The 20,403-nt window shown below is 40.4% G+C and overlaps 1 protein-coding gene and 1 long non-coding RNA gene across 16 annotated transcripts in view; one reads left to right on the top strand and one right to left on the bottom strand.

Moving 5' to 3' along the window:
- The window catches only part of ARVCF (ARVCF delta catenin family member), a 247,318-nt gene that overhangs the window by 49,902 nt on the left and 177,013 nt on the right, over nt 1–20,403 (top strand). The window lies entirely within an intron of this gene.
- On the bottom strand, nt 3,257–7,326 carry LOC135282838 (uncharacterized). The gene is made up of 2 exons (XR_010348859.1): nt 7,148–7,326; nt 3,257–3,550 (listed from the first exon to the last, which is right to left on the bottom strand). It is a non-coding gene; the product is annotated as an uncharacterized LOC135282838 (long non-coding RNA).

Genomic DNA, 20,403 nt, shown 5'->3' with positions numbered 1-20,403 from the left:
AAAATAGGGCAGTTTTTGCTGACTGTTGCGTGAAAATGCTTAAATGCTGCAGTTGTCAGCATTATTCAGTTTCAACAAATACCTCATTCAACTTGTGGTAAGTCATTCTTAAAGAGGGTTTTGCCTCTGTTTTTGTGGAATTCCTGACAGCTGGAAATCCCAGATATGTCCATTGCTTTTACAGACATGCTTCCCCTTCTTTGCTGCTGCCCAGGGCTCTGTGGGAGCCTGCTGGGTTTCTCACAGGTGAGCAGTGTGTGCACAGCACACAGACAGTGCTGATGGAAACTCTGGAGCTGCTGGATGTGTGCTCAGAGGGCACAGCCCCCACTCCTGTGGGGTAAATCAGGGGCTGCACAGCTCCCTCGGAGTTTCCAGATATTCCTCTGTTCCAGGCACAACACAGCCAGGCAGGAAAAGGCCTCTTTTGAGAGTACCAGATTTCTATCAAAAAGGACCCTGGCTGATGGCAGCAGATTATAGCAATTATACATCCTCAGAAGATAATGGTCCATTATAAACCGTGGGGTTTCTGGACCCTTGCTGTCAGAGAGTTACTCAGCATTAAACCCCGATCTGTTTCCTTCCACTGGAATTTTGCAAGGGTTGGAGCTGCTTCTCTGCTAAAACCAGGCTCCAAGAAGGTTTCTGATAGTTTCACAACTGTAATGCCAACAGTGGGGATTTTATGGGCACATTGAGTCCAGATAAATTAATATTTTAATTAAAAATCCACAATGACTTTGAAAGGGCCTTTGTCTAATTTAAGGTTAGCATTAACCACCAATTTGACTGTGACAATACTGCCAATCTGCCCTATTAAATTTTTGTTTTTAACAGCCAGCTGACCCAACTGGAATAGCTGGGATATGGAAATTTAGGCATAGAGAGCATCAGTTGCAAGTAATTGGATGTTGTTGCCTCCATGCTGATAAATGGATTCATGTCCCTGTTGTAGTGTTTGTCTGACGTGATAAAATGAGCTGTCCAAATGAACCACAAACGTGGTTCATGTGATTCTTTAAATTGGATGAAGCAAATGAAAGCATTTCATAAAATCCAAGATGGGATGGGAGTTTCTGTATATTGTAACAGTATCTGAAGCATTATCCCTTTTCTACCTGTTGGGGATTGCCCTTCAGTACTCTTACACTGAAGTGTAGTGATGGTTGCTGTTTTAGTAAGAGGAAAGCTGCACACTGGAATCTAGTCTGCTGGGTAACTAAACCCAAACTCTTACCAGTGGAGTGAAATGGCTTGTTATCATGCTGTTTGCTTCCAGTTTTTGCTTGACTGTTCTTTGAACTTTGTTTCCAAAGGGATGAAGCAGTCTGCGCTACTTATTTTGTATTTCCCTATTATAGGATTGGACATTGAATGTCAGGGATTGAACAAGTCTAAATTCATATGGAAGAGAAATCAAGAGTTTTAAATTATTTTTTTACCTCAATACTGATAATTTTGAAATTCAGAGCAGTAAATTGAATTTGTGGAGTGGAAGTGTGGATTTCTGTTAAAGGCACAGAAATCTCAGATTTAGACTTCTGTGGACCTGCTGGTAAACGTGCTTCTTAGGAGATAGGTAAGAGGTCTCCCTCTGAAAACAAAAAATGAATCCCGGTGCTTTCTAGAATAGGTGGAGCATTCTGTGAGCACCTGTGCTCAATTCTTCCGATTCTTCTTAATGCTGAAGTGTCTGTAAACTTGTACACAGATGGATGTAAAGACAGGTTATCAAACTTTTAAATCAGGACAAAGCTTTGTCTGCAGAATCTGTTCTGCTTGTCTGTGAGCACAAGTAGAATAAGGGAAAAGCCCATCACAAGAAGCTGCTGATTACACTTTAAAAGTTTTTGTTTAAAAAATAGAATGCTTCTGTCTGTTGTAGTTTTTCTAAACTCTCTTGGCTTTGCCATTCTCTGAGGTTTTTTATTAAGCTCAAATTCCACTGACATTTTTGCTTCCAGTTGACTTGTTTAGAACTCCTTCTTCTGCTGTGAATGAGACCACCAATTTAACACTGGCTTGCAGTATTAATACTTCATTGTTAATTGCCTTGACTTGGTCCCTTGCAGTGCAAAATTAATGTCTGTGCCTTCTCTTTCTGCAGTCTTAATTGTAGCACGGGGAGGTTTAATCCAGACTGGAGCAGCGGTGTCCGGAGTGAGCGGGGCTCTGTGGAGGGTACAGCCAGAGTTTGGAAAGGGCTCCTTGGGATGGGGCAGGAAGGCTTTGCTGTGCTCCAGAGCTGGTCCCACTCGCTGTTCTCCTCGCTGGGACAGTGGCAGCGGTGGAGGGAGCGGTGGCACAGCCGGCTGTGGGCGAGAGGGGCTTTGCTGGGGCAGCGCAGGGCATCTCCAGCTCACCCCGGTGTGTGGCCCTGCTGGGATCCTCCCTCTGCAGCAGCAGCAGCAGCAGGGAGAGCCTCCTGCCCTGCTGCCGCTGCTCCTGCTGCTCTGCAGAGCGTGGAGCTGCCCTGTGCCCCACCCGGGCTCTAGGAGCTGCTGCGCTTTGGGTTTCTGGCTGTAATGCTTTATGTGGAATATATGATCCTACAGTATAACAGAGACAACCCAGAGAATATTTTTAACGGTGCTGGCGTGGAATGCTAACTTAGAGAAACATGTGGTTTCTGTAATCGTAGTTAATGGTTACAAACCAAATTAAGTCTAAATATTTGAGGAAATTAGCCTGCAAAACTGGATGCGAAGGAGTGAACACATACCAAATTGTTCTGACGAACAGAAATTACCTTCTAAAGTAATGTGAACTTGGGATGACTTTTTGCTCTTTGTGTAATGAGGGGAAAATGGTTCATTTTTGCTCTTTAACAGATGCTGCCTTTGAATTGTAACAAGAAGGGGGGAGACAGATAATGATTTCCAGTGAAGTCTAATTTGTTAAAAGGCACAATTAAGCTTTGAGATAAATGATTTAGCTTTTAAAACACTGAGAGTAAAGGAATTAAACTCAATTCTCACCCACTGCCTGTAGGGTAGCTTTTTGATTTCTGTCAAAGGGAGCATTGTGATTTGAAAAAAAAAATTTTTTTATGGTTGTGTTCTGTCTCCGAAACCACACATGTGCAGTGACAGCTATTTTGCATCTGTTTTAGGGCAGGGTATCTTATTTGATTCTTCTGAGAAGCTGAGCAGGTTGCTATAGCTACTGAGCTGTGGCACTGCTGAGGTTTTTTCATCAATTTCTAAATGTAATTGTTGAATAAGTTTAGTATAAGGCCTGTGATATTCTGCTGTTCATTGCACTTGGATATTTTTATTTCATTTTTAAATTTAATTCCAGCAGGTACATGGAATCATGTATATACTATTTATGTACATATGTAGCAGTGAAAAAGGAATATGCAGGTTTTCCACACCAGCATTTGCCTCAGAAAGCTCCTGCATTTCTTTTGTTCCTCTTGTGGCTGGGTGTGGGTTCCGGTCTCTATCCACAGTCCTGCAGGGTGAGATACTGGACAGGATTCTGTGTGAACCATGTACTCAAATTCTGTTCTTCCAAATGATCTTTCCTTTCTGGTGTTCTAGATCTGAAACAAATGCACAAGCAAAAGAACTGCTGCTAACAATCCATTGCAGCAATTAGGTACAGGTTTTTCACATGTGTAAAGAGCTGTTCAGAGCAGAATTAGTGTGTCCTCTAATTTGTAAAGGCTGCTACCAGTTCTTGACCCTGCCTGCAGCACTTGGTGATGCTTTGTTCCCTGCAGCTGTGGTCCAGTTGTTACACTGGCTGTACTGATACCTGACAGCATCACTAAAAATGTACTGTTGGTTTAGTCATACATGGGTGTGGGTTTGGGTATTTTCTTTTTTTCAGCCAAAGTTCACCAGAGGTCCGAGTCCTCTGTTATCCTTATGGTGGGGTTGTTGAGGCTTTATGTGTAGTTTTTCAGCCATCCTGGAGTGTGGCAGTTGGGGAATTTCATCTGCCAAAGCAAAAGCTGTAGTGCAAACCTATTGCAAGGAGGCCACAGTGGTGTATGTTAGCTGTTAATGGCTTCTTGTCAGGCAGCAGTCAGATGGAGAGGGAAAATACCCTGTAAAGGAGCACCATCACTGGAAAGCCAGGATATAGAATATGAGCTGGGCATTTAGGGACTGAAAGGTACAGTGACATTTTTCAAGCTGCTGATGTTGATTAATACTCCAGTGCTCGTTGACATACAGAACTGGAGGCACCCTTGTCTTGGGCATTTTAGTGAATTCCAGAACCTGTGTATTTTTATCTTTAGCTGTTTTATGAAACCTGCATTGTGAGTGATTGACAAATTCTCTGGTAGCAATGGTGGATTTAGTGGCCACCTGCTGAAGCTGAGTGCCTGGGATGCAGTGCTTCCCAGCCACTTGGGACAGTGTAAATTTATTCTTTGCACAGATTTTATTCAGTTAAGATTAGTGTCCTATTTAGGCTGAAATAGCTAATTCTGTTGCTGAATAATTTATTCTGGAGCTCATAATTTTCAGAGAATGATGTATGTGCAGCTGTTGTGGTCCTGTTGGATAACACTAGGTATTCTGAGAACAGGAAGAAACTGTATTGAAGCTGTTATAACAGAATAAAAGTACTGGGGGTTGATACTGCAGACTTCTTCAGAGATGGACTTAGGTTCATAATAATTAAATTGGTGTTACATTTTTAGCACAATCAGTCCACTCACTGTTGTGAAGAAAAATCCCTATTTCAGGAAAATCCCTTTCTCCAGACTTCCCTCTTGAGCAGTCTTTATTTACCCAAGGCCGAGGTGTTGCAGTTGTCTGTGGAGGGATGAGGTGTAGATCTGGTGGTGTAGGACCTCTGCTGCAAAGTGCTGAGCTGCAGTGATGACTTCTTTGTTCAATGCCCTCTATTTCTGCTCAAATAGTTACCACAGTTTTAGGGAACTCCTACCAATTCTGCAGCCAGGTACACAGATTTAACCTCTTAGGACATCACCACTGGCGGACAACTCCTAAAGTGGGCAGCAATTATCCCTATAAGGATTTGGATTACCTCTGTACTTATTCTCAATTTTTTCTTGCTGCTTTCCTGCAGTTCCTAAGATAGAATTATGCATGTAATCTAGGAAGTGAACAAATGAATGCAAATCCTGGTGACCTAAGAGATTTTTGATAAATGGTAATTGTGAAAATATATTTTTTGATAGTCACCTCTCTTGCTTTCTGACTGCAGTATTTGGTTTAAAATGAGTAAACCTGCAAAAGTTTGAAAGATTTATATCCTAATTTTGGTCTTAGGTAAATACTCAATTATCTGATCATTTAGTAAAATGTTCTATTTTGTAAGATTGTCTCACAGGACTGTTAATGAACATATGAACATGAGAAATATGTAGTGTCTGTATTGTGTCTAAATGTGTGCATACAGGTTAAAATAGTCAGTTACACAGGCAAATTCCCATCTCAAAATCTTAATTACATTAAGCACTAAATTTCAAAATATTCTAGTCTAATGAATTCCACCAATTCTTTAAAAATAGTATGGATATTTGCATGCATCCATAATCACTTAAGGTGCTTATCCTGTAATTTACTGAGACCTATGATGTGAGAATTCTTGGTTTATAAAAATCCAACCTTTAATGACTACTGTAAAAAATAATTGTAATTAATTAATCACCGTATAAAATGCAGATATGTTTAAAAGCTTACTTTTGCTTTCTGACCAATAGGTGGTGTAGAATTTACCAGAGTGCTGCTGGTACATTACATTGCCAGCATTGCAGGAACCTAGTAATTTCATAGTAAGAATTAATTGAGCAAATCAATATTTTATTGTCAGGAATTGACTGAAGTACTGAATAAATTCCTGAAATTTTTTATTATCCTTTCTTAAGAAAAGTCCCTGTAATATATAAAGTATGCAGAGCAGTCATTGATTTACAGCTGAAATGCAAGCAGCTTTGGGAGAAACACAGAAGCTGTTTAACAGCAGGACTGCTCTGTAGCTTAGGGCTGGAAAAAAGGATGCTCCTTCCAGTTGGAACTACTGGAGGTGTAACACGCTGCTGAAGCCTGTTGTGTGATTTCTCAGTTGGCTGCTCCCACTATCAAAGAAGAGGCTGTTGCTAGTTCCAGCTAAAAGAATTGCTCATTTCAGTCAGTCGAACCAGTGCTGGTGCTTTGATGCTGAAGATTAAAGTTCAGTGCCCACTGGCAGTCATTGGGGTTGACTAGCTTAGAGTGTGTGACGTTGTTGCTATATAATTATCTATGCTGGGATTTGTTTGTGACATTAGGTTTGATATATCTTCTCTTTCAAAGTCTGCTGTAGGTTCACTGGCTGTAAGATAGCTTGGATTTCATATGAATTGCTGATTATTACCTTATCCCTCACTTCCATTGGGAAGAAGCTATTTCACAGAATGAGGAGCTACTTTTCTAGTACAGGGTAAATTTGCAGCTCTTACTTATATAGAGACATAAGAATTATTTCACTCAGTCATATACTCATTTGAATACTAAAAAAAAAAGTGCTTACCTCCTCTTTAAGTGGTTGAATACTGCAGTTAGAAAGTAGATAAATGGACAGGGATGGATGATGCACCTCTGTTACTGTACTAATAGCAACAGCCAATTCCTCAATTAAAAAATGCATACTTACCTTTCCAGTGTCATTCTCTTCCTCTCCCCATTTTATGCAGAAGTGCATAGAAAGTCCCAGGTTGATTTTAAATTTACAGTGTTGAAACAAGAGACAGACATGAATTCTGCAAATAATCCTCACAGAGCTGCCCTGCCAGTAACCCTGATCCTATTGCAGGGGTGGAAAAATCTCTTATTCACTTGTTTTCCTGATCCTATCAGTGACAGTTTTGCATAGACTGATGCTGGTATCAGTAGTGGAAACCTTTATCTTTGCTTCATCTCCAGATCACATAGTGCTGCCTGAAGTATTAACTTTGCTGCAATCACTTAACAAGACAAGTATGTGTATTTTTGCCTTTTGTAGATCACAAATTGTTCATATTTGGATCCTCTGGAATGAAAATAATCTTAAAAGTTTAAGAACATTATAATTCACTGAAGTTATCTTACTTCCCATTATGTTTTAACTTTTAAACTTTTTCTCCATGCCATTTTGGACATAATTTTTGGGAAGGGCTCTCCATGTGTTTAGCCCTTACATTTGTGCAGAGTCCCTTGGAACATTCATATTCAGAAGCTCTCTGGAGGGCCAAGCCTCTTCTTTGTTCTGCTTGTCAGAATGGCTTGTGATTTTCCTGCATTTCCAGTAGAGCTTGGAATTATTCAGATACTGATGTTCTACTGAAACAAGCATGGGAGTCAAAATTAACATGGCTTTTATTTGTAGCTTGTTTTGTGCATGGTGATAATCTGTGACATCAGAGGCACAGCGCTTGCTGCGCTGCCTTCCTCAGGCACCTCGTGTTGGTTTGTGGCAAAGGCAGCTGGGTGGCACTGCCTCCTGGCAAGTTCAGTGTGGCACAGAGCCTTGCTTAGTTATGGTTGTGTGGCTTGAGGGTGGGCAGAGGCTGCCCTCCAGAAAACACTGATGTGAGTGCAGAGGGAGTACAAGGGATCCTTACCTACCTCTGTGTTTGGAGCTGCTCTTTATTAGTATCTCAGTAGTAAATGTAAGCCTGGGTTTTAAGAGAGGAAAAAATTTGAAGGAGGTTAAGTTCAAAACTTTTGATTAGAATTCCCTGCCAATGTCTTATTAAAAATAGAAACACAAGTCTCTGGTTTTTTATGACTCCCGTCAACCTGCAGTTGACTCCTTTACTCCTGCACATACATCATTTGTCCACCTTGCCCCTCACAAGTGCAGGATCATACTTGAGGCATAATATATTGGAATATTGTGCCAATGCTTTCATTGTCACTGACTGTACCCTAAAATGTAATTATAATTCTTCATGTTTTCCTGGTGCCTCAGAGTTAGAATGTGATGAATGAGAGATGTTTTTGCATGTGGCAATTGCATGTATTAGTGTTTGCATGAGCAGGTTGGGTGCAATTAGTGACTGTGCAGTAAGTCATTCATACTTTGAAGGGACCATCCCTGAAGAGTTGTAGGGGTTCCACAGTGATATTTTGGATTAAAGATCTAGAATTTAGGGGAAGTTGACGCAGATGTACTGAAAAATTGAGTGGGTTTAGTAAGAATGAAATAATCCCTACAAATCTGTGGTCTTTATTTTCTACTTTTTGCCATAGTTCTCTGTTCAAGTACCTGGTGATTCACTGCTACTGATTGCAGAGTCCTGCCTGTGTGCACAGACACCTTCACTGTGTTTTGGGTCAAATACTTATTCTGAAGCTCACACATGAAAATGGGTGATTTCATAGAATTAAGTGTAAGCAGAGCAGTGACCATTGTGTTGACTACAGATTGGATTTAATAGGTGGTGGTTTATTGTTTGATTGGTGTGACACTGCTGCCAGTGAAATCTGGTACTTTATGTGCCTGTACTACACTTTCAGTGACTCTTATTGATTTTTTTCTCTTTTCCCTTCCTCTAACTCAGGGCCTTGTACAGTAAAAGCTGGGGAAAAAAATTATAGCAATAGGTGTTTCTAAGACTTGCATACCAAGCACATAATTGTTTTTATGCCTGTTTGAAATAATTGCCTATGTCCAGCAATAATGATACACCAAGGAACAAATCAGAACCTGGTCAGATCAGTACCAGAGTTTTTCTCTTAATGAAAAGGGTATATTCTTGCTGCACAGTTGGTTGCTAGCTCCAAGAAAAGCTGGAAAGAGCTGCTTGTCCCTCAGAAGCCTCTCCCTGCTGACATGGTTTTGATGAGTGTGTGAAGGGAATACCATCTGCCTTAGGGATGGTAGAGGGAGCTGTGTAACACAGGGCTCCCAGGGGATTACAAAGCTGTAGGACAGCCTCAGAAGTGCTGAGGAGAGAGAAAAGAAGGGCAAAGGGAGTCTTTTCTGCTGAGAAAAGCAGGGTTTTGAAGCAAGGTGTGGGTGCGATTTCTCTTGTGTTTTTGTATCATCTCAGTACATCCCAGCTCTTGCCTCTCAGGAGTTTTACCAAGCTGCCTTCTTCCTATCCCCATAAGTCATTAGTGACATGATGGAGCATCCTTTCTAGCCTCTGCAGACTTAAGTGTAATTTAGATCACTGCACCAATATGCTAATTGGCTGCTTCCTCCTGTTGTCGTGTGCAGACTCTGTAGGTGTCCTTACTTTCATTCCTCATGAGTTTCATGGTTCTGCAGTCTAGAGGCAAATGGTTGAAAGGGCTCTCACAGGAATGCCTTGGCTTAGAAATGCCACACATTTTCCTGATTAATTGATCTCTCCCATAGATTGTAGAACTGATCTTCTTGACCGAGTATACTGATTATTCAGATCTCATGGGATCTCTATTGGGCTTACTTAGTTTCCTCTGGGGTAATTTAAAAAGGAATTTCACCTCTGTTTGATGTACTGCTGTTCCACTTGTCCTGCAACATCAGAACTTTATGAATGTCCAAAAGAAAACCCAATTTTATTAGGAAATTATGAAACTGGAAAAGAGCAAATCAGACAAAATTCTGTAGCTAATGTACACTCAAGCACAAGTGTTGTGGAATAACTAACACTGTTAATGATGGAAATCATATCTGTATTGTGGTATAAGAAAACCCTCTTTGTGGACCATGTTGCTTTATTTACTGGTCAGGAGGTCACAGACTGTAAATCCCCCTCTTTGTGTAGGCCTGAAATAGGCAAGTGGAAATGGAAGTGATTGTGTTTGGGAGGATTGAAGAATTGCCTGAAAGCCTGAAGTCACTCTAGGGCTGACAGAAGGTTGTGAAATAGTGAAGCATTTGGGGGATACTGTGCAGTGAGCTGCTGATAGAACAGATCCCACCCATCCACTGAGGGAGAATGATGCAGGACTCAGTAACCCAGTGTTGTACCTCTGGGTAGGTACACCTCTGGCATCAACACATACAGACAAATCAAAACAAGAACAATACACATTCAGCCTTCATGCACTAGGTGGTGAAATCAAAGCAAGAGCAAACCTCTTCATTTTACATCGGAGTTAAAAATAAACTTCAATCTTTAACCTTTACATTTTCTTTTTTCATTACAATACTTCATAAACAGACTTAATAAAACCTCAATTCCCATGATTATCTCTTCAGAGATGGCACAGTGTATCCCAGCTGCAGAGGAAGTTCTGCATAGCACTAATTATGCACTGAAAAGAAAGCACTTGACATTTTTCCCAGATCCATATTGTGTCGTTTTACTGGTTTTAGGTTTGGGAGTTTTTGGCATTCTCTTTATTTATTCAAAAAATGGGCTTTGAAAACCTGTTCTAGGACTTGCTTTAGATGTACAGGATTTTCCCTCACTGATACATAATGATCAAAGAAAATGGTTATTTTCTCTCCCTGAAAATTGTTTAGAGCTATATCTGGAGGACTGTAGCTAAACATGACTAATGAGATCATTGGCAATTACTTCCTGTGTTGCCTTCCCTGGAAACAGCACAAACAGAAACATTTTGTTTGTCCATTGGTTGCATTATTATTAAACCAGTAAATCAAACCTGCTGATCCTGTTGGGTCCATTCCAAATCAGCAGATTCTGGGATTCTCTGCACATTACCATTTCACAGGATGGTCAGAATACTTTGATTTTGTAGCACGCTCAGGAGCCAGTTACATTTGGGGTCATATGCATACACAGAGCTTTATTACTGTTCATGGCTTATTTACTGTTCATTCTTTCAGGACAATAGTAAGTACTGTATTTTGAAAAATAATTAGCCTCAGTAGAAATCAGAGTAAACTTTTACACAGTTGAGCTGGACCTCTAAGGGTGATGCTCTCATTTTATAAATAAGAGAAGGTATAGAAATAAAAATGAAGCTATGAAGACAATTGGTAACAGTGCCACTGATAAAAGTTTGCACCATGTGGCACAAAGCCTGTGACTCAGAAGACTTGAGCTGCAAGAAGCTAGATGGTATTTTTTCCGTTTAGCCTGGAATACTGACAGAAGCAGCAGCAAAATGGAACTTCTTGATTTATTTCCAAATTTTATTTCTTGTGTCACAACAGAACAATTATAAGTAATGAATGAAGTTGTTCTTTTACGTGTTCTGTAACAAGTAAAGAACAAAGGTTTTTGAAGAAATAAGAGGAAACCTTTTAAGAATTCTCAGCTTCTCCTAAAACGCAAGTCTGCTCACACTTCCACATGAATTGCTGTTCTGAGCAAATCAACAAACCCTAAGTGAGAGCCTGTGGAGTTTCCACAGCAGCGGCATCTTTGATGCAATTTGTCTGAGAAGTTGGCAACATATCCTTTGTCTCGGTGATGTAGGTCCTAGTGAGTCCAAAGAGAGAGAGAGGATCCTTTGTTGCCTCTTAATGCTGGAATTATTTTGAGTAGCCATCACCCGTCTCTCTGTTGGTCTTGATCTCCATCCCTTGTTGCTACGGGCAGCAGTAGCCGTGAGGGGATTGTGCTGTGGCCAGCGTGGAGCAGGATTCATTCTGCATGGAATTTCCATACAGAAATGTGATGAAAGGGTGGCAGTGGAAATGAAACTAGAATGTGTTACTTGAGTGCTGCAATTGCAACAGTACTTCAAAAATACTTTGAGACTTGTAAACAGATTTCATTTAATTATATGTTGGCCTGTCAGTTAAAAGTACAGGAAGGACTCTTCCAGCATGATGTATTGTGTTCACTGTCACTCTTGCAGAAAGGTAAGTTAATTTGCAGTGATCAGCTTGGACTTTATGCAGCCTGGGTATAGAATTCACAATGCTGAAACTGCTTGTTAATCTCATTTTACCTTTACATATCTGGCTTTAAAATAAAGCTTCATGCTGTATAGTGGAAAGCAGGGGGAGCTCTTTCTGTCTGCTGCATTTAAAGAGATCAGTATTTGTGCTAGTTCTGAGTGAAAATGTTCCCAGCCTCCTGATAAAAGCTGTAATTAGTAGAATGTACCAGCTCCTTTCCATGAAGATATATAGCTTTGAGATTATCCCATGATTAGTTGGTTTTGTAGGTGGCTAAGAACATGGAGTCAGCCTCTAAGAGTGCCTCTCCTGTTCCTGTGCTCTGATTCCACTGGGTAGTTGTAAAAGGAAGCGTTTGCAAGCAGATGAGTAGGGTAAAGAAGCATGTCTGGTGTGGGATGGAGACTGTGTGTGAAGGAATGCTGGGATGAGAGGGAGAGAGGCAAAGAAGTTATAGCAGAGTTTTTACACCAAACCTGTCTTCATTATAGTAGTCACACTAAAATCTCTAAATCACAACCTATTGAAGGGGTGAGGGGCTGTAATTTCCATTGACTTCAAAGGAATTGCTAATGCTCAATTTCTGTCAGCTTTTGACCTCCTGAAAATTCAGAGGAATAAAGCCTCAAGGTGTGGGTCTTTTTTGAAGGCTTTAGAGACCAGAATGTGTTTTGTCTTAAAATCTTTGAATAATATATGTTGGAAGGGACTTTTGGAGGTCATCTGGTCCAAACCTTCTTGAAAGCAATGTCTTTAAACCTTTTATGACATCCGTGTAAGACTGGGCATATGTGAGTGGTTTGAAGCTTTGTCAGATTTCACTCAGTCATAAACCATAAACTATAACCCTTTTAGCTGGAGCTAAACAGTAAGAAAACCCCCATTTTCACATACTGAGCTCTCACACTCTCTGTGGCTGACACACAATGCTGACTTAAATATGTTCAGTGTTGAAATGTAACAGTAATAGTTGGCAGGATCGTTCCTGTGGGTGAAAGTTGGGGTTCTTCCCATTGCATATTGACCAGGCTGAGGGCATAGAATGTGTCCACTCCTATAGGATGTGTTCTTTCTGATAGTCTGTGGCCAACTTAATACCTTAAATACATCAGTTCAGTTTTAGGAGGATGTGCTGCCCTGCATTCCTTGTGTCAGAGGTGCTGAAGTCAGACATTTGATTTCCCTTGCCCTTCTCCATGCAGGGAGAGCCATCTCTTGTAGGGCACCACAGCTCACACACACACAGCAGAGGCACCTAATGGTACTTTCACATCATTATCTTTGCTTAGCATTACTGTCACTTTGTTGTTTGTAAGGCACAGGTCAGACAGACAGTCCTGTATATGCTCATTCAGATTCTGGAACTGATGGATAATGCATCTGTTTCCTCTAAATTGGCCTGCTAAGATGAGAATGTGAGCAGCTAAATAACTGGAGTCAAGAATAAATGCTTAGCCCTTGCTTGGGTAATCAATCTCACAGACTCAATAGGAGGCATGGTACAGAAATAGCAGAAAAGAGAATCTGAAAAGATGTGGGATGATTTCTTTAGTGTAAATGTGGTTTCATGTCACTTTATTTCCATGATTCACTATATCTAATATAAACAATGAAAGACAGAAGAGAACTGGCTTTCTGAGGGTGGAATCAAATATGAATAAATTTAACATTTAAGCTGCAGAGAGCTCTACTAGAACTTTTTGAGTTATGTCTGACACTTATCCTTTCATTAGTGGCTGGAAAAGAAATGTTTCAGCCTATTTATTCAGGAATGCTGGGGAAAAAAAAAGGTGATTTTAACCCTTTGTCCCTCTGCTGTACATAGTTTTCCTTAAATGCTGTTCTTAGGGAAAGCTGAGTATCTCTTGGAACAAATAATAAATGTAAACTATCTCCCCAGGCAGAGATAGTAACAGAAGCAAGAGAGAGAATGGAGGAGTAAGCAATAAAAACCAGGAGTAAGCAGCTATTTTAAAAGTACAATCAAGGCATGTTTACCACTGGTGTGGTGCTTTATCCTCACATCTTTCAAGCTGCCCTGTAAAACCGAGGAATTTTGCATTGAGAACATCACCCTGCTTGTTTGGTGACTCGGTTGTAACAGTGCCTGCAGGCCCCAGTTGGGACTAAGACCATACTGTGCTTGGCGCAGAACAAATGAGGAAAATTAAGTCAGTCCTTTCCCAAGAAACTCACTAGAGAAGAATCCAGCTGTGGTTAAGTCTCTGTGGATGCATACTAAATTTTAAAAAGCCAGCTTCTGTTATAAAGAATATAAAATACAAAATATTCCTCTTGCTGTTTCACAATTGTTTTTATATGTATCAATGTCGGATAGAGGACAGCAGAGCAATCTTCTAGAGAATATCCACATACACAACATGCTTATTTTATTTGTCATGCATTGTGATTGTACTTAGATTAATATTTATTTATGTGGCACACACTTCAGGCAACTCTGTGAAGGTGTATTTTGTAGGTTTATCTGATGAGCATGGCAGGGCAGGCACATCTGTTTTTTCTTGTTTCATATCCCCAGCATTTGGTGGGAGAGGGCTTTGCAACTGGAGCATTTTCTAACTGCAAGACTCCATCATTGCAGAATTATTTTTTTCCAAGTAATTCCTCTTTACATTCTGCTCTGAAATCCCACTGGGTGCCTGCTCAGCAGTGCTTTAACTTCTGAATATTGAAACCAGCAGGTATGGTGAGAATGGAATATTTTAAACAGCAGAAGAGACCCTTGGTATAGTGCATAATATCTGGCTTTCTCTATGCTGCACTGGAGACAAAAGCTGTGTGAGAGTCACTTAGGGTACAGCTGTTTATGGACCAGTGACACGGACCTCCAGAGTATATGAAAGCTCTAAAACAGGAGAGTGGTGCTGGGTGCTGGAATAAAGGGGAAACAGAAAGACATCTCTAGGTTGGTAACTTAGCTTTTAAGATAATTTTCTAAATAAAAAAAAATTTTGCTTGGCAAAACTGTAAGATGGAAGACATTCATCCCAAGGTAGACATTTATGGGTAAAGCATCTTATTTTAGTGCCTGTCTGCTGCATAGTGTGGAGATCATTATAGTAAATGCTTATCCTTTTAGATTAAGTTGTTGGCTGTGATACAATTGGAATTAGTTACGTGCAAAGGTTTTTGTAACCAAGTGTGGCTTCCAGCAGAAAAAGAAAAATGCGAGAAACTGCATGAGCATATAAACTAGATTTGTGTAGGTCAAAGAAGTAGAATGAAGAGTGATTTGGGGCTAAAATATTGATAGCTCCTTGTCAAATCCCTGAATTAATGCTTTCCTGGGAAGCAGGCATGTGGGCATGTGTAGGGGTGTTTGAGAAAAGTGAAATACATTACAATCCAGAAATGGGATTCTTGAGCAAGGTGTTTTTCTTTTTCTTGGATGGGAGAAATAGCTGAGTAGTTACTTTCCTACAAAGTCAGAAGAGGCCACCTTTGACATAAGGTCTCTATGGGGAGCAGTACAGAATGTGAAAGAGAAAATAACAAGGGAATGTTATTTAAGGGGTCCGTTTCTTTTTCTTATGTGGGTTATTGAAATAGAAAACCTCCCTGAGCACAGCAAAAAGAAAATGCAACTTAATTATGTTACTGATACTCTTCTTCTGAAATGCCTTTCTTAGTTGTCTAAAAAACAGGAGAATAAATGCTAATTCTGCAGTATGATTGTTTCCTTGCTATGCCTAATTTCTTTGTATGTTTAATTCACTCTGACCCTTAAAAATAGCTTTCTGGTGCTTGCTTTGCTGGCCTCTTGTGCTTTATTTACTTTTGAATTGATTTTCAAGCTTTCACTCACTTCCTTTTGGCATGAAGATCTGTAGGGATAAGGGGATTGTATCTCTTCCTCTGTCCTCTGCTGCCATGCTTCCTCCCTTTCCTCTGTGTCATGCAACACTGACCTCATCAGCTGGGTTTTTAATACTCCAAATGGAGGAGTTCTGTGATGGGACTTGGGAAGCAATACTGTCATACAGTTGGCCTGTATGACTAATCAGTTAGATAAAGAATTCGGGCTGCAGAATAGCAGAGCCTTCATGCTTGATTGATGATAACAGCAGCCAGCTGACTTACTGCCCTTACTGCCAGCATCCCCCACACTATTAGAGAGGATTTCTAGCACAGGACAATAGATTTGTCCTAGTAAGCATAATGCTAGGGTTTGTAGTGCATGACATCAAAGCCAAAAGGAAAGCAGGTCAGAATGGATGGCTGCCTGATTATACTTGGAAAAGCAGGAGTGGAAGAGTCTGGAACTACTGTGTGCTCATCTCCTACCTGCACACTTCCTACCAAAAGAAGGGGATTAGTGTCTGTACTCAGCACAGCGTAAAGAATCTCTCTCATTCCTAATGACCTTTACCATGGAGCTTGTTTTTCCTTGGCAAAGCTCCCAGACCATAGGCAGGGCTGATTTCTTTGGCCAGCAGAAGTTATTCTCTTTGAGTCAGGGCTTATGAAACTGCCATTACACATAAGGGTAGGATATATGGAAGGAAATAAAGTAAGTTTTATAGAACCCATAAGAAAGAAGGGAAGGCTACACTTGTTTAATATAAATGTATCTTAATTTCTTTTGTCTTACAAGCTGTAAACAGCTCTCAGAAAATCGTTTTTGCTGTGGGGTTGTGGTATTTTTTATCTAGTGATGTGAACTTGCTGTTCTATCCACAAAGCCATGGATCATACAGGTTTATTGAAGCTGCAAAGAAGTTGAGGTGGGAAAACTTTTTTTGTTGCTAAGAGAAAGATGAAAGTTTTCCTGGATGAAATCAAAATCTGTTTATGAGTCTCAGGAGAGCAATTCCATTCTCCTGCTTTACAGGAGAGAAAGGAGCCAAGAATATGGATGTTTCTAACACATACACATAGTAATACTTTTTATGGATACTGTGAGCTTACCGGGTGTCAGGTGTTAGCAGATTGATTGCATTCGGTGTCACTGCAGAAACCAAGCTGTACTTTCTTTTTAAATATCATTGTGCCCACTGTTCTCATTACACCTACTAAAACAGAAGCAAAAGGCACCTAAAATAGTATCTATGTACTGGATACTTTATTTAGATTGATGTAGGTGCTGTTGGAGCAGAACTCCACTGAGCACATAAACTAATATTTAAGATATTTCTGTAATCAGACTTCAGTTGCTGGATTGAGATGTGCAGATTAATGTATTATCTATACAAAGGAATTGACTAAACTGTAAATAGCTGGCAATGCTTTCTGCCCAGAATTTGAGCTTCATATTTGATTTAGTACATAAGAGGGAAGTATTAAGCTCCACTACTGATTCTGATTTGAAGTTGAATGCTGAAAATTCATTGTGAAGTTGTTAACAGCAGGGAGCTTCTTTTGTGAAGAACAAAATTAGAAGTTTTCAAATCTTTCAGTACTGACACACTAAATAACCTCAGCAATTGATGAAGTTTTTATTCTGTCACTGGCTCATCAATAGCTGTCCTTCTTTTCTAGGTCCCTTATTCATAACAAAATTATTTCGGCATAAAAGGGAGTTTAACCTTTCACAATTAGCCTTCACTTCCTGCTTGCTTCATTCCCACTTACCACAATCTAAGCCACAGAAATACAATTACAATATTGAATGACAAGAATTTACGAGACAGTTTAGTTCTGGAAGTGAACTTGTTGTTTGTGATGTGGGGCCTCGTGTGCGTGGCTGAGGGCCGGATACCTGTGGCAGGACTGACAGCCGCCCCTTCCCGAGCAGCTCCTCTGCTGGGAGCCTTGCCAGGCGTGCAGCCCTGCCTGCTGCCTGCCAGGGCTTACTCATCCTTGGCTGCTTCCCTTCTGCTGCACGTGCCACATGAATTTAACATCCAGCTATCACAGAAATGAAAATGGGGCGCCGTGTGTTAACCTGCAGCTGAATCAAAGAGCATTTTAATGCTGTCATAAAACTGCAAACTCTTATGAAGCTTAAAATATCCCAGATTGCATCTCTTAAGCTGTTATGCTAATGTTCTGTATTTATGTATGTGCATTACCTAAAAGATGCGAAGTTCTCAAATGGAAAATAAAGTCTGCAATATCTGCTCTGAAGTGCATCTGCACCATCTCTTTATGAGGTTTGAACTGATGAACTTGCCTTATGCTGTGCTTCCCAAACAGATGCCAGAGACACTCAGTCCAGTTACAGAGATACCATCAGGATGGTACAGCTTGAGATGTTCTATATTCAGTGCTTGTCCAAGTCCACAGAACTCAGTGGAGTGGCATAGGGGGGAAAAACTCTTAGATTTTGCCTTGCCAGGATGGGTCTTCTGGTATGTTCTGGATATGTGACAAATATGAAGGTAGAATTTGAAGCCATTTTGCCCAGCAGAAGCAGTTATGCAATCTACTTAATACTAATTTTTATATTTTTCAGGCTAGAAGGCACATTTTAAAGACAGCTCTGAATGGAAAATTAATTTTACTTTAATCTTTTGTAATTGACTTGGTCTCCTGGGTCTATAAATCAAACCAGTTGGTGTTTAGCTTTTTTAAAGTTCAGTCATGCCCAGGCTTTTGATACTGATGAGCGTTTTAGCCATAGAGCTCTGCATCAATAAGGAGCAGATAAGGCAAGAAACATTCTGCCATTTTCATTTTTCTTTGGAGAAAATAAGCTGGGGAAAGGATTGTAATCCCCCCAGTGATTTGGGTAAATGGATGGGTGGTACAGAACCAGAGAACAGTCTGGAGCAAGAAGTCTTTAACTGAAATATTACTGAGTTAGTTGTGGTTTTCTGTGGAAAGTAGGGGAAGGAAAGACCAGACAGAGAACAAGAATTGTGCTGGTTGGAAAAAGGAGCAACACTTGAGATGCTCCTAGTGAAGCATTCCTGTTGTTGCCAGTGGCACTCGCTGTGAGCTGAGTGAACACTGTCCAGTGTCTGCCAGGAGCCAGTTCTTCCTGCCCATCTCAGAGCAACAGGTCCCTCTGCAGGAGGGGATGCATTTCCCATTTATGTTTACTTGCTGTAATTCCATATGGGGAAATGTGCAAACATGGGCAGTGTCCTTGGGACAGTGCAGAAGGGGTGCAGGAGAAGGGAAGTAGGAAATACAGTATGCTTGAGGTTGTGTAAGATGTGTTAAGGATCTGTGGTAGGTACAAGTTGTGTCTTTAGAGTTCCTGCACCTGAAGGAAGAAAGTAGAGTCTTAAAATATTGCAAAGCAGTTAAACCAGTAGAGAAATAAATAATTTTTTTCCTGCTACACTTGAAAGGTGTGTTTCATATTTTACCATTTCCTTTGCACTTTCAGTTTTAGAGTTCTTTAGAAATCTTTGCTTGTATCTCTGCTAAAGTCTCTGCTTTAATCTTCAAAGAAATCTTAGAAACCTCAAAGACACTCCTTCCTGGTTAGTCCCAACACAGGTTGTTCTGCCAATGCATTACATCCTGACTCAAGCCAAAGGTAGTGGTTCTGTGTATTTATCAGAATTCACCATTTTGAGCACTGACAAGCATTTTATCTCACAGGAGGTTCAGAAGGAGACAGAATGTTGCTTGGATTTGCCAGGAGAGGGCACGTGTTAGCTGGGGCAGGCGATGGCTGCACCCCTGACCTGCTGCTGCCAGACCCCTCTGGGTAACTGGAGCTGGAGCAAATTCAGACACTAGCCTCCCAAAAAAAGGGCAAACAAAAAACCCTGTCATTTTCCCAGTCATCCAGGTAGGTTACCTGCTCTTACAGGTAACATTCCTCATGGCAGTTTGCCCTCACAGTGAAGAGTGACCACCATAAAAAGAAGCCTTAAGATCAGCTGCGAGGGTTTTTAATCTTCATTCTGTTTTATCTTGGCAGGGTTCCAGGGAGATGTAATTTCATTTGTGTTGTGTGGCTTGACAGGTACAGGAATATTAATAAAAATTTCTTAATTGTAAGGTGTACTGAATTGCTAAAAGAGGAGATAATATCTCCTTATGACATTTTTGGGCATAACACAGCTAGCCTATCAGATTAAAAGGGATAAAAATAGTAATTTGCACAGTCAGATGTTTTGAAGCCACAGAGGCAGGTAACAAGATTTCAACATCATTGATTCATCTGTGAGCAGAACCAGAGTACAGGCAGGGAGATCAGCAAAATAACCTGCTGGTGTGTCAATTAAATCTCTCTAGTAAACAATCCAAACAAGTGAAATTCTCCTTCAGGCATTTGCTGCTTCTTTCTGTAGCAGCAGAAATTCACTACTAGACAATTCTAGTGGTTAAAAAATATCTGTCTGGGTTTTATCTTCAAAGTACTGTCTATCAAACCAGATTTTGCAAGGACTGTTGCATGAAATTTCTCAAGTAGTGAAATTTTAAAGAGTCAGAATAAATAGCAAGCAAAGTTTTAAGTGACAGGCAGAAATGGAACAGAAGTTCTCAGACATAGTTTTTACTTTTTGGACTGCTGTATCTGAGCAATACTGAAGATGGACATAAATCATTACATGTGTTGAAAAAACAGGTGCATTGCACCAATTTCCTTCATGTCCTGAAGACCAGCCAGATCAAATTATCAGAAGTTGGTTGCAGACAAAGCAGACAGCTTTAGGAGACCCAGCAGAAGTGCAAAACACTGTAAATATGTGTGTCTTAGCTTGTAAAATACGAACAAAA

Source organism: Passer domesticus, chromosome 17, assembly GCF_036417665.1.
Source record: "Passer domesticus isolate bPasDom1 chromosome 17, bPasDom1.hap1, whole genome shotgun sequence".
Lineage (NCBI taxonomy): Eukaryota > Metazoa > Chordata > Aves > Passeriformes > Passeridae > Passer > Passer domesticus.
This window is presented reverse-complemented; position numbering and strand designations above follow the sequence as displayed.